Source organism: Ictidomys tridecemlineatus, chromosome Y, assembly GCF_052094955.1.
Source record: "Ictidomys tridecemlineatus isolate mIctTri1 chromosome Y, mIctTri1.hap1, whole genome shotgun sequence".
NCBI classification, from domain to species: domain Eukaryota; kingdom Metazoa; phylum Chordata; class Mammalia; order Rodentia; family Sciuridae; genus Ictidomys; species Ictidomys tridecemlineatus.
In genome coordinates this window covers 11,584,556-11,597,328 of record NC_135494.1, presented here as the reverse complement: position 1 = coordinate 11,597,328, position 12,773 = coordinate 11,584,556, and the positions used below count along the sequence as shown (strand labels likewise).

General features: G+C 39.2%; 1 pseudogene; it reads left to right on the top strand.

Moving 5' to 3' along the window:
* LOC144372170 (guided entry of tail-anchored proteins factor 1 pseudogene) lies at positions 1-437 on the top strand (annotated as a pseudogene).
* Positions 438-12,773: the final 12,336 nt, after the last annotated feature.

Genomic DNA, 12,773 nt, shown 5'->3' with positions numbered 1-12,773 from the left:
ATGTCCAGAGTGCTGCAGAATGTTGCAGAGCCAGAGCCACAGATGAGGGCAGAGATTCAGGATATGAAGCAAGAGTTCTCCATGGTCAACAAGATGGATCAGTTTGCCAGATATGCCAGGCTGGAATAGAAGATCAACAAGATGGTGGACCAGCTCAAGACTTATGTGAAAGCATGGACTGCTCAACTAGCCAAGATAAAATGATTTTTAATTGTTGCTTTCTTACATTGCAAGCTACCTTGATAATGTCACTGATTTGAAAGTGTTATTCTGCCCCTGTGACTGTTGTGCTGAGGAAATAAATAACCCCACTAGACCTCCTGGTAGCCTTCCCTGCTAGAACAGCAGGTGATGTTCGAATTATTAGTTGGATTTTAGTCTGTAACAAATTGTGGTGACCCCTTGTACTTTACCCTTTCAGTCGAAAAGAAAGATGAATACCACTGTGGGATTTTGTTGTTGTTGTTAAACTGGGGGTTGAACTCAAAGGTTTTTTACCACCTAACCCTAGCCACAGTCCTTTTTAATTTTCATTTTGAGACAGGTTATTGGTAAGTTGTCCAGCCTGACCTCAAGCTTAGCATCCTTATACCTCTTTCTCTTGAGTTTTTGAGTCACACTTGTGCCACACTGCACCTATCCCAGCTATTATGACTTCTAAAATGATTCTCTTATTAGGTTAAAAGTCTGATTGCTGCTTAAAAATACAAAACAAAATAACCCAAAGTACATAGGGTAGTTTTGTATTGAATATGTTTTTGGGCTTTATGTGAGATTCTTGTAAGAATCCCAGTATTCTACAGTAACACCAGATTTGAAACAGGATGGGGATCTTGCATGCCTTACTCCTGATTTGCTCTATTGGCACATTGTGGTTCTGTTGACAACTGGAAAGTCAAAATTTTCTAAAAACTTGAATACTTTTTAAAATATTTTAATTTATATATATTTTTAGTTGTAGATGGTGCTGAGGATAGAACCCAGTGCCTCACTTATGCTAGGCAAGTGCTCTACCACTGAGATATGACTGCAGCCCAAACTTAAGTACTTTATATCTATTTTAAAAAGTTTTATTACAACTACTAGAACTTGAACATTTGGTTAATTGTCTCATGTAGTAAAATTGAAAGAATAACACTAATTGATATTGTGTGTTCTTTGTGTCTAAAGTCATTAGTTGGATGAACATTTCTATAGTGTATATCATCTACTTATTTGCAACTATTAGTTTTTCATTATAGTGTTTTATAAATGTACTGATGAGACCATAATGCATTGTTTTGTGATTGAATTGTTTTGTATTGAAAGAATTTCAAATGAAGTATGTTTTATAAAAATTTAATATTTCTGCTGTATAGATTGGAATGAATTTGAAAAACAAAATAGGGAATCTGATTAAGTTAATTTGAATTGATACTTATTTGACTTCTAACATATAATCACATTACTCAACATTTTACTCTTCATTGTGTCAGAACACGTGTCTATGTTTTCATTCATATTTTCACTTTTACAATCTTATGAATACTTATATTTCCTTATATACATATTCAGTCTTTACCCCTAATCCTAACACAAACAAGGATTATATTAACCCTTATCTTACCTCTATATCTAAACCAAATTTTACTTAAATCCATATACCAAAATATGATTTTGATTAAACCAGAATTGAACTCACTTGCACTTGAGGACAGAGCCACATCTCCAGACCTATTTTGTATTTTATTTAGAGACAGGATTGTTTAGCACCTTGCTGCTGCTGGAGCTATCTTGAAACTCATAATTCTCCCATTTCAGCCTTCAGAGTGGCTAGAATTACAGGTGTTTACCACTGTGACTGGAAAGAATATGAATTTTAAAGTAAATTCTGACTTCTATTTTCAATTATCAATGTTATATTTGCATTTGTATTATGCTACATCCTTTATGGGATGTGTATCCTTGCATTCCAATCATTACAAAATGTGAAATTACATGGTTCACATTTTAATTCTTCCTTGTATTACTACATGTATGTTTTGTACATAATTTTATAGGTGTATTGTTAGAAATATTCATATTTCCAATAAGACTTGCTAATTATAACCCTAACTAAAACCAAAATTTTATGTAAACACTTAACTTATCTCAATTACTAAACCAAATTTTATTAAAAGCATGTAAACTATGATAAAATTTTATGTGAATTTAAACTTATATGTTCAATTATCAATGTTACATTTGCATATATACTTGTATGTATTGTTTATAGGATATATTTTTCATCCCTATGATTACCAAATTTGTAATCACATGACTTACATTTTACTCATGCCTGTGTCACAACATGTGTGTTTATATATTTATGAAACATAATTTCATAGTATATTCTTAAGAATATTGATATTTCCCAATTCAAATATTCATTCTTTCACTAAAACCTTAGCACAATCCAAAATTTTATATTGACCCTTATAGTACTTCTATAAGAAAAGAAAATTTTACTTCAACCTTTATACACCAATAAGAATTTTAGAATGTACTTTGACTTCTATTTTCAATTTTCAATAATCAATTTACATACATATCATTAGATCATTTATAGGGTATCTATTTCTAACTCCATATTTAAAAAATGTCTCATCACATTATTTACAAAACAATCTCCCTTGTTTCAGGACATGTATTTTTTATGTTTTTTTTTACATATTTTTACATGTCAGTCATGTGAATACAGATATTTTCCAGCAGATGTGTCTATTATATGCCCTAATCTTAACTCAAACCAAAATTGATATTGCCTTTACATTATCTCTATATCTAAGTCAAACTTGACTTGAATCAAAATACACCAATATAAATTTTAAATTGTATTTTGACTTCCACTATTAATTATCAAATTTAAATCTGCATATATATTTATATATATCATTTATAGTATCTATCCTCCAATCAACTTACATACAAGAAGTGTAGTTATATGACTGATATTTTACACTTCTCTGTGTCAAAACATGTATATTTTTATTTGTTTTGTACATATTTTCATGTACATTCTTAGGACTATTTTTATTTCCACATATACATGCTAATTTTTTTAATCCTAATATTAACTCAAAACCAAAATTTTATATTAAACCTAATCTTACCTCTACATATTAACCAATTTTTATATGAATCAATGTATACCTATATCAATATTAAAGGGTATTTTTACTTCTAACTCAATTTTCAATATCTAATATACATATTTTATAACAATAAATCCTTTATAATATATATCATTTCATTTCCCATATTTATAAAATATGTAAACACATGACTCATATTTTATTATTCCCTTTGTCAGAACATGTATGTATCTCTTTTCATACAGAATTTCACATGTACTTTCTAATGAATATTCATATATCCTCATCTATATGTTAATTCTTTAACCCTAACTTAAACAAACATTTTACATAAAAACTTACCTTGCCTCAGAACTTAAACCAAATTTTATTTAAAATCTTGTATAGCAATATAAAATTTTATGTGTATTTCACATATGTAATCATAATATGTATCAATATTAAATTTGCACTTATATTACTACCCATATTTTATGAGATATATTCTTGCATTGCCACATTTACAGAACTTTAATCACTTGACTAACATTTGACTCTTTCCTGTGTCACAACCTGCATGCTTATATATGTTATCATACATATCACGACACATACATTTTTATGAATATTGATATTTCCTGAAACACATTATCATTTCTTAACCTTAACCCTAACCCAAAACAAATTAAATATTAAGCCCTACCTTACCTCAATACCTAAACCATGTTTTATTTAAAAATATGAAAAATCAATATGAATTTTTATGAGTCTCTTTATTTACATAAACATTACAATGTACCATTTATGGGTTATATGCTTGTGTCCCCATATGTAAATAATATTTAATCATCTGACTCAAATTATACTTTTTCCTGTCTTAAAACATGTATGTTTATGCACACTTTAATGCATATTTCCACACATATATATGCTTAAAATATTGAGATTTCCCAATTATTGTTCAATTCCAAAGAAAATTAAATATTGAGCTTACCTTTATATCTAAGGAGAATTTTACATGAATTTTACATATCTAATGAGAATTTTTACATGAATTCATGTACTCCAATTATGAATTTAAAGTTTATGTTTGAATTTTATTTAAATTTTTAATATAAGATATATATATATATATATATATATATATATATATATATACACACACACACACACACATCCCCATATGTACAAAATATATGATCACATAACTCAAAATGTACTCTCTGTGTTAGAACAGATGTAATATCTTTACATATATTATTTTGAATATTTATATTTCCTAAGGTACATATTCATTATTTAGTGCAAGCAGAATCCTAAGTAGAATGAAATATTAATCCTTACCTTCCCTTTATAACTAAACCAAATGCCACTGCAAGAGCCCAAATCCAAACCTGTGCCTGGAAGCAGTTTGAGAAGCACTGGGACACTCCCCAGGGCCATCCAGAAGACGTCCTGTCCCTAAAGTTTGATCATTTCCAAGGCCAGTAACTACAATGGTTCTCCCACACCTGGAAGCTAATGAGTAAGGAGCGCCATTAAGGCCTATTTCAAATGTAAAAAAAACCTTGAGATAGTTTACTAAATTGTTCAGAAGGTTGTTTTCTTAGTGCCTGCTGGAATGCTACAGGATTTTCTTTAGCCAGAATTGTGGAGTTCCTGCCTTCATCCCAGTGCTGGTGAAAATGAAGGTGAAAAAATTTCCAGTGTTTCTGAGAACCTGATGAGACTTCAGCTGAGAACCAGACGAGACTTCGGATCGAGCTAGCTGCCTGCATAACTTACCTGGACTTTGATTTGAGCTAGCTGCCTACAGAACTTACCTGGACTGTGATTTAAACTAGCCGCCTGCAGAACTTACCTGGACTGTGAGTTAATCTATTGAGACACTGCTTTACCTGGACTGAGACAACAAACTGTAATCTACAACAAATTGTAACTCGGTATCTTTGCTAACGGTGTCATTGCTGGTATAATTTTTCCAAGGGCTTCTTGCATGGAGCCATCAATTGGCTTGGTATTATAGCATTTTGTATTCTCCCTTTCTGTTTGTAGCAGGTTATTTATGGTGTTTCTGTAAAAACCACTATGGTGGTTATTTAAATTTAAAAAAAGGAGGAAATGTTAGAGTCTGTAAACAAGTCAAAACAACACCTGGCATTTTTCCGGGGGAATGTTAGAGTTCTTAAACAAGTCTGGAGAGTGCCTTGCAAAATGCCAGAGGGAGTGGTTTAAGAAGTAACAAAAGCAAGCCATTAATTGTAGAAATTCTTTATTGGTTGACTGCTGTATCTAGTTTATTTTAATTAGATAAGATATGTGGAATATATAAATACCACTCCTCTACTACAATAAACAGCTTCCACTGCTGCTGTATCAACATACACAAGTTATTTCCCCGCCCCCCAGACTGAGGCAGGAAATTAAAAATAAAATAATGTATAATGAACATAGACATATTTTAGAGACACTTCAGAGTTGTAGGCTTTTAAGTAATAGACTTTCACTATTTTAAGTGTGTTTTATTGGGACTTTAAAAGTAAGAAAGTTTATCAGTAATCATAGGTATGTTTTAAAGTTAAAGGTTAATGAAATAATTATGGGTATGCTTTAAAGTTAGAAGTGAATAATAAGTCTGGAGATATGCAGTCTAGTTGCATAACCTAGCACCTAGTGATTGAGGTAAAAACATAAAAGCTTAATCATGATTGGCTAAGGTTACAGAAAAATACTTTAAACAATATACCCAATATCTTATGTAATCAATATGTCAGAAAAGATTATAACTCTTGAAAAAGCTTTGAGGCTATCCATTAATGATCTGAAAAAACACCTGTAAAAAAAGGTATAAAAATAAAGGCCCCTCTGGGGGCAGCAGATCTTTCTGGAGGCACTTGTAGCTTGCAACCCATTGTCCTATCTTTTCTTCTTTCGCTGACACCACTCCTCCTTCAGGACTTCAGGATTTCTGCTAGGGCTGTATCCCGGCAGGCGTGTGTGTTAGGAGTGAGAGTGCCTCCGGATTTCTTGCCAGGGAGTTCACTGTGGCTGTACGTACAGTGGCTCCTGACTTTCTAATGTTGGGTTAGCACTCTGCTGCCTAACTGGATTTTTTCATCTGCTCCTAGAGTCTCTGCACAGTCTTCAGGTTCTTCTGTCTAGCATCGTATAATCTCCAAACAGGGATAGTTTGACTCTTTCTTTCCTCTTTGCATGCCTTTCATTTATTTCTCTTGCCTGATTGCTCTGAGTGCAACCTCTAGTAATGTACTTGTGCAAAAGTGGAGCGAGTGGACACCCTTGTCTTGCTCCTGATCTTGGGGGAAGTGCTTCAGTTCTTCTCTGTGTGATGTTGGCTGTGGGTCTCTCGCCTGTTATTCAGGGACTTTGTCATGGAGGGAAGTTAGATTCCTGGGTCTCTTGAGATTACCACATATGCCTCACCTTGGTTCCATTTAAGTGCTTTATTAAATGTGTTGGTTTGCAGATGTTCAACCGTCCTTGAACATCTAAAAATGAAACCAAATTGATCATGTTGTATGACCTTTTTAATGTGCCATTAAATTTGATTTGCAAGTATTTGCTAAGGATTGTTACCTCTGTGTTCATTGAGTTTATTGGTCTGTAGTTTTCTTTTCCATCTTTCGTGTGTGTGTGTGTGTGTGTGTGTGTGTGTGTGTGTGTGTGTGTGTGTGTGTGTAGCAGAGTACAGTGAGGCTTGGTAGGGTGAGCTTGGAAGGCTTCTTTCCTCCATTTCTATTTATGGAAAGATCTGAGAAGCAACTGTTCGTACTTTGGACATTTGGTTAAATCGGCGGTGGAGCAATCTATGCTGGCTTTTCCTTGTGAGAGACGTCATTGCTGACTCAATCTCATGCCTTATTCTTGGTTCTCTAAGTTCCTGTGCCCTCTTGATTCAGTTTTCATAGGTCCTGGGTGTCCAGAAATTTGTCCCTTTCTTTTAGGTTATCCAATTTATTAGCATGTACTTTTTCAAAATGTTCTCTAATGATCCTTTGAACTTCTGTGGTATCAGTTATAATGTCTCCGTTTTCACATCTAATGTTGTTTATTTGGGTCCTCTCTCTTTTTTGGTTAATTCAATTAAGTATTTGTCAATTTTGTTTATTTTTAAAAGCACAGCTCTTTATTTCATTGCTCCTTTATGTGGTTTTCTTGGTCTCTATTTCACTGATTTCTGCTCTGATCTTTGATATTTCCTTCTTTCTCCTAACCTTAGGTTGGGCTGAATGGGTTCCGTCATTCTGCTCCTGAGTTGCACTCTTGGGTTGTGCATCAGAAGTCCTTGTGCTTTCTGATGTGGCTCCTCTGCTCGAAACTTACTCTTGAGATCGACAATGCTACACTCCACGACGCTGAGTGTGTGGTGCTTCTATCTTCACTTGCTTCCAGAAAACTCTAATTTCTCTTCTGATTTCTGCCCTATTTGTTGTTCAAGATCATGTTGTTTCCATGTTACAGTATGATTTCTAACAATTTTTCTTGTTAGTTTCTAATTTTATTGCATTGCACTCTGAGAAAATAATGATTTTTTGATTTTTCTGAATTTACTGAGGCCTGTTTAATGGCCCAAGATGTAGGCTGGCCTTGAGAAAGCACCACAGTCTGATGAGCCTGAATGTCTACAGCAGTTAGAGTGTTCTGGAGTGTCTGTGAGGTCCATGTGGGGAGTGGTATGCTGAAGAAAGCATTGATATTATTCCAAAGGCAGCTTTGAGACAAAGAATCCTTACAACAACTGAGAAAAGAACCCTCCAAAACTTACAAGGTCCTCCTCTGCTCACACCTCTTAGAAAGAGTGTAGCACAAACACAGGCAGCCTGTGATGGAGCTTTCTCCACAGGGTTACCAAGATGAGAAAGGTGCGGAGTTCCCCCTCTCAGCAAACAGGGCTCTGAAGACTCTGGTCATGACCACAGCTTCTTTAAGGTTCTTGTGAAGGGGGAAAAAGCTTGTCCTAGTCAGGAACTACCCTAAGGCCCCCCATGAAAGGGACCGAACACTCTTGAGTTCTGAGAGTACCCTGTTTTTAACATTTGTCCCGGGAAAACGTGTGCAGCAGAAAGGTGGGCGTTGAGAACATAGGGTCTGCGCCATCCTGAGAGGGTGAGTTCATCCACTCTCCTGTTTGCCCTGCCTCTTTCTGCCATGTGGTGATGCAGCAAGTGAGCCTGGCTGATGCTGGAGCTCGATTGGAGCCTTCTCCTCCATCCAAGTCACCCACTCCCAGGTGTGCTCTTAGCAACACAAAACAAACCAGGTAGGGAGACCCTTAGGAGGCGAATGGTCAAGGGCTCACTTCTTCTTCTGGCAGAAAATATCACCTTTTGAGAAAATCTTTAACAGAGCTGAATTCTCTCTTCCAAATGACTGCTTGGAAGTAAGCCAACCAGGAAAGATCACAAAATACTAGCCTTTCTCCATTCATACTGTTTGCTTGAGATTGCCGGTTTCCCTGGGAGAAAAGGATATAAAAGAAGTAGGTACTGTATAGCTAAGAGTAAGTTGTGATTCATTAAAAACATTGTGACAAACTCATGTGAGATTGGAGTTTAGGGCAGAGGTGATGGTGGGGCTGGTGGCTCACAATGTGAGTGAACTGAACACACTTTACTCCTCCATCCTCCTGCCAGGTTTGCACACTGTTTCTTCTTCTCCATTGGGACCAGTGTACCCTGTGGCCACCATGACATTCCTGACTGTGAGGACAGGCACCAGCCTGCCCGCCCAGGCCCTACCTCCTACCCTACAGTTTGCCCGTCTGCCACGTGCCCTGGTTTATATCCCAGGGCTTCTCACCATGGCTCTGTTAGCAACACTGCGTGGAACGCCCTGTGGGATCCCCATATGTACCCTCTGCCAGCGAACATGATCCAGCCCACCACCATTGGCCCAGCTCCTCCTGCTTGGCCCTGTTCAAAGTCCCTTCCCATGAGTCACACCATCCACTCCCTGCTGTTCACAGGTCCTCAATGTCCCCTCAGTGGTAGCGTGGCTGTTCAGTGTCTCCCTCAAGCACTTCAGGCTGAGCTCCTCTTTCCTTTCTAAATAGTGCTCACTTCCTCCCAGGAGCTACATCCTTGGGGACTTGTTTTGTAACATTAGTGTTGAGGACGTCCTGATGGCTGCTGTCCAGCTCTTGCTTGGTATTGTCCAGGCTTCGAGGCCACCTCTGCACCTCCATGGCACCTGCCTCTCCCCAAGAACCCCCGGCCATGAATCTTGGCACCTTGTCCCTTCACTGTCCTATTGTGCAGAGACCTGTGGCCAACACTATGCCACTCAGCCATCTGTGTTGACCTTAGCCCACCCAAGGGCAGCCAAGCTTCTGCAAGGACCATCACTTTCCTGCACATGGGTGTTCCCAGCATCACAGAAATCATTTGTGTGGCTCCAAAAAATCGATGAGCTGTGATTCTGCAGTCTGCAGGTTGATGGGCTCGGGGGCACCTTGTTGGGCAGCTTCATTGCCTCAACACAGGTTCTGGCTGTCACTGGGCAGGAGAGGCCTGCACCTGCAACCCGTTCGCCAGGACGCTGCTCTGCAGCCAGTGGCTGGGCGAGGACAGGACAGCCCTTGCTTTTCAGATGCCTTGCTCTGGCTTCTGCTGTCATCCTTAGTTCTGCTCCTGAGAATCCCCTGTCCCTGGGAACTCCATGGTAACGGTGAGCACATGAAAACGGCTGAAAACCACTTGGTTTCTAAATTAGAGAGTGTGCGTGAGTGTGAGTGTCTGTCTGTCTTCCATTCCATCCACTATCTGTCAGTCTAGATATCGATCCATCCATCCATGACTATATCCACCTTCTCTGTCTTCCACAGCCACCGACCCATGTGAAGCCCTCAGTCTTTGGTTTAATCTAGGCCTGCACCTGTCTCTGATCTCAGTCTCCTGTATCTGCATCTATCCACTTTATCACTCCTGTCATCCTGCCATCTCTTTGTATGCATCTCTGTTCCTCTCTACAGTACTCCCCTCTCATCCACAGGTTCACTCTCTGTGGTTTCAGTTACCTGTGGTCAACTGTGGGTAAAAAATTGTAGGTGAAAAATTCCAGGTGAAAAATTCCTAAGTTTTTACCTGAACACAAGCCTATGTAGTGTGATGAGCTCCCATGGCATGGCCCTGTGCCCTTCTAGGAGATGAAGCATCCTATGGAACATCTGTGCATCTAGGTATTGTCTTCATCCAGCTGCCATCTACCTATCATCTGTCATCTACCCATCTAGGTCTCATCCCCATCCAGCTGCAAACTGCCTATCATCTGTCATTTGCTTTTCATCTGTCATCCACCCATCTAGGTATCATCCCCATCCAGCTGTCATCTGCCTATCATCTGTATCCACCCATCTAGGTATCGTATTCATTCACCCATCTATTATCTGTCTAACTCTGCCATCTTTTTGTCTGTCATTCTACCTACCTACCTGTCATCCAACTATTACCACTCTCAGCCCAGTTGCCCCATGTTATGGTTTAGATGTGGTGTCCCAAAGAAGCTCAAGTGTCAGACAATGCAAGAAGTATTGGAAGAGAAATGTTTGGGTTATAGCCTTAGCCTAATCCAAGAAATGATCTCTAATGGGATTAACTGACATGGTAGGGTGTGGCTGGAAGAGGTGGGAATTGGGGTGTGGCTTTGGGGTATCCATTTGTATCTGGCAAGTGGAGACCTCTCTCTGCTTTCTGATCATTGTGAGGTGAGCTGCTTCTCTCTGGCACACTCCTCCCCCATGATGTCCTGCCTCACCTGCAGCTCAGAGGAATGGAGCTTGCCTTCCATGGACTGTGAGCCCAGCCCTCAAATAAACTCTTCCTCCCCTATGGATGTGTTGGTCAAGTCTTTAAGTTACCCCAGTGAAAAAGCTGACGGAGGTTCCAGCATCTATATGTGCATGGGACATGAGGTATCTGTGTTGATGTCACACTGACAGAACACAGGGTGTCAGAAGAAGCTGAGGGTCTGTGTTCTCAGTGCTCTTTGTATCTAAGGTCCATGTGGTGAAAACGTTCTGCTTGGTGACATTTCAAACCTTGAGTTGTCTTTGATGCTCTATGCTTTGTGCTAATCTCATTACTAGTTCAGTGTAGAAAACTGCATATGCCTAGAATCTGAGGTTCTTTTGATATTGACCCAAAAACTCCTAGAGCTGGGAGAGAACTTGGCTGCCAGACTCCTGCTTCCTCCATGAGATACTCTTTAAAGTTGATTTTTAGTTTGTTTTTCCATTTGACACAGGTATCATTTAGATTGTTCTCTAGAACTTCCAAATGGCTAGCCCTGCTTGTTGGTCATTCTTTCACAGATCATCACTGACATCATTCCACAGTGGCCAGAACATGTGGCCTGCACTGCCTCAGCAAGGGAGGATTGTGACCCCTCTTGGATTCTGCATGTAGCACAAACCTCTTCTGGTCTCACAGTCTTACCTATCTGTCTATCACACAAGTATTTCCAATAATTTTTTGCAATACTTGTAGAAATCCATTTATTTTTTTTCTCTGCCGGATCAATGTGGTAAAATTCCCTGATAAGCTTGTGGATGTGTCAATTTCACCTTTTATTTTTACCTTCTTTTCTAGACACTAAGTAGGGAGGTATTGCTATTGAGCACCTGCTCCTGCCTGATGGGGGGACACAGGCAGAATGCAGGTGCTTACAGCACTTTCCAGGCCACTATCTGCTCGCAGGGGTATGAGGTCACAGGGTGCAGATATGAGGGTGCACACCCAAACATGAGTCTCATCTCCAGGACATCTGGTCACCTCATACTTCCCTCTCAGAGCCAGCCAAATATGACACCTGGACCATGTGTCACTAGGGGGATGCTGTGGAAGGGCTTCTGGCCACGTGCTATTTGCTCTGGGTCAACCTAAGTCACGAGTGCTGTGTAGGGTACGTACTGACTTCAGTGGCTAATCCCTATTGCAATTTTCATGCATGGGTCCCAGGCTGTGTTGTATTTGTCCTTACTGGAGAGTTCCATGGGAGGGACATGCAGACCTGACCTTCCTCTGAGACTCCAACCTCGTGTATTTTATACAGTGACTTGGTGGACACACTGCCACATTCTCCCTGCCCGGTGCTGCTCTAGTTCCAGCAGGTTCTCTCTTTCCTCCTAATCTGCTTTGTGCTTTTGACTCAGAATAGAATTTCTGAATGTAATTTACAATAACCAAATGTGCACTCAGGGATGGCTAAGATGAAAACTAATGATAATAACAACAGCAGCCAGGACAGCAGATTGTGATTTTACCCAAACCAAAACTACCACAAATACCTGATTCACTTTTCCTTAGAGCTTCCCCTGTGAATCATCTGGCCTTGGTGATTCAATAGAGGTCATCTCAAAGTCTTCTTTAGTCAACACTGTTTACTGTGACCTGATGTGGCCAGGGACCCCAAGTCTAGGCGAGTCCATGAGGTCACATCCAGTATGATCTGATGTGGCCAGGGACCCCGAGCATAGGAAAGTGCCTGATTTGGTGTAGGGACTCCAAGGTCACTCACGAAGGATGATAAGAAACCTCTCTTCCTTACATATTTCCCAGCCTTGGGTACAGTGATGAAAGACAGACTCAGTGTCCATGCATTGACGCTGGCAGAAATGCAAAGCAGGAGGGAAGTAGGGCAGGAGTGGGGGACCCATCAGCTTGG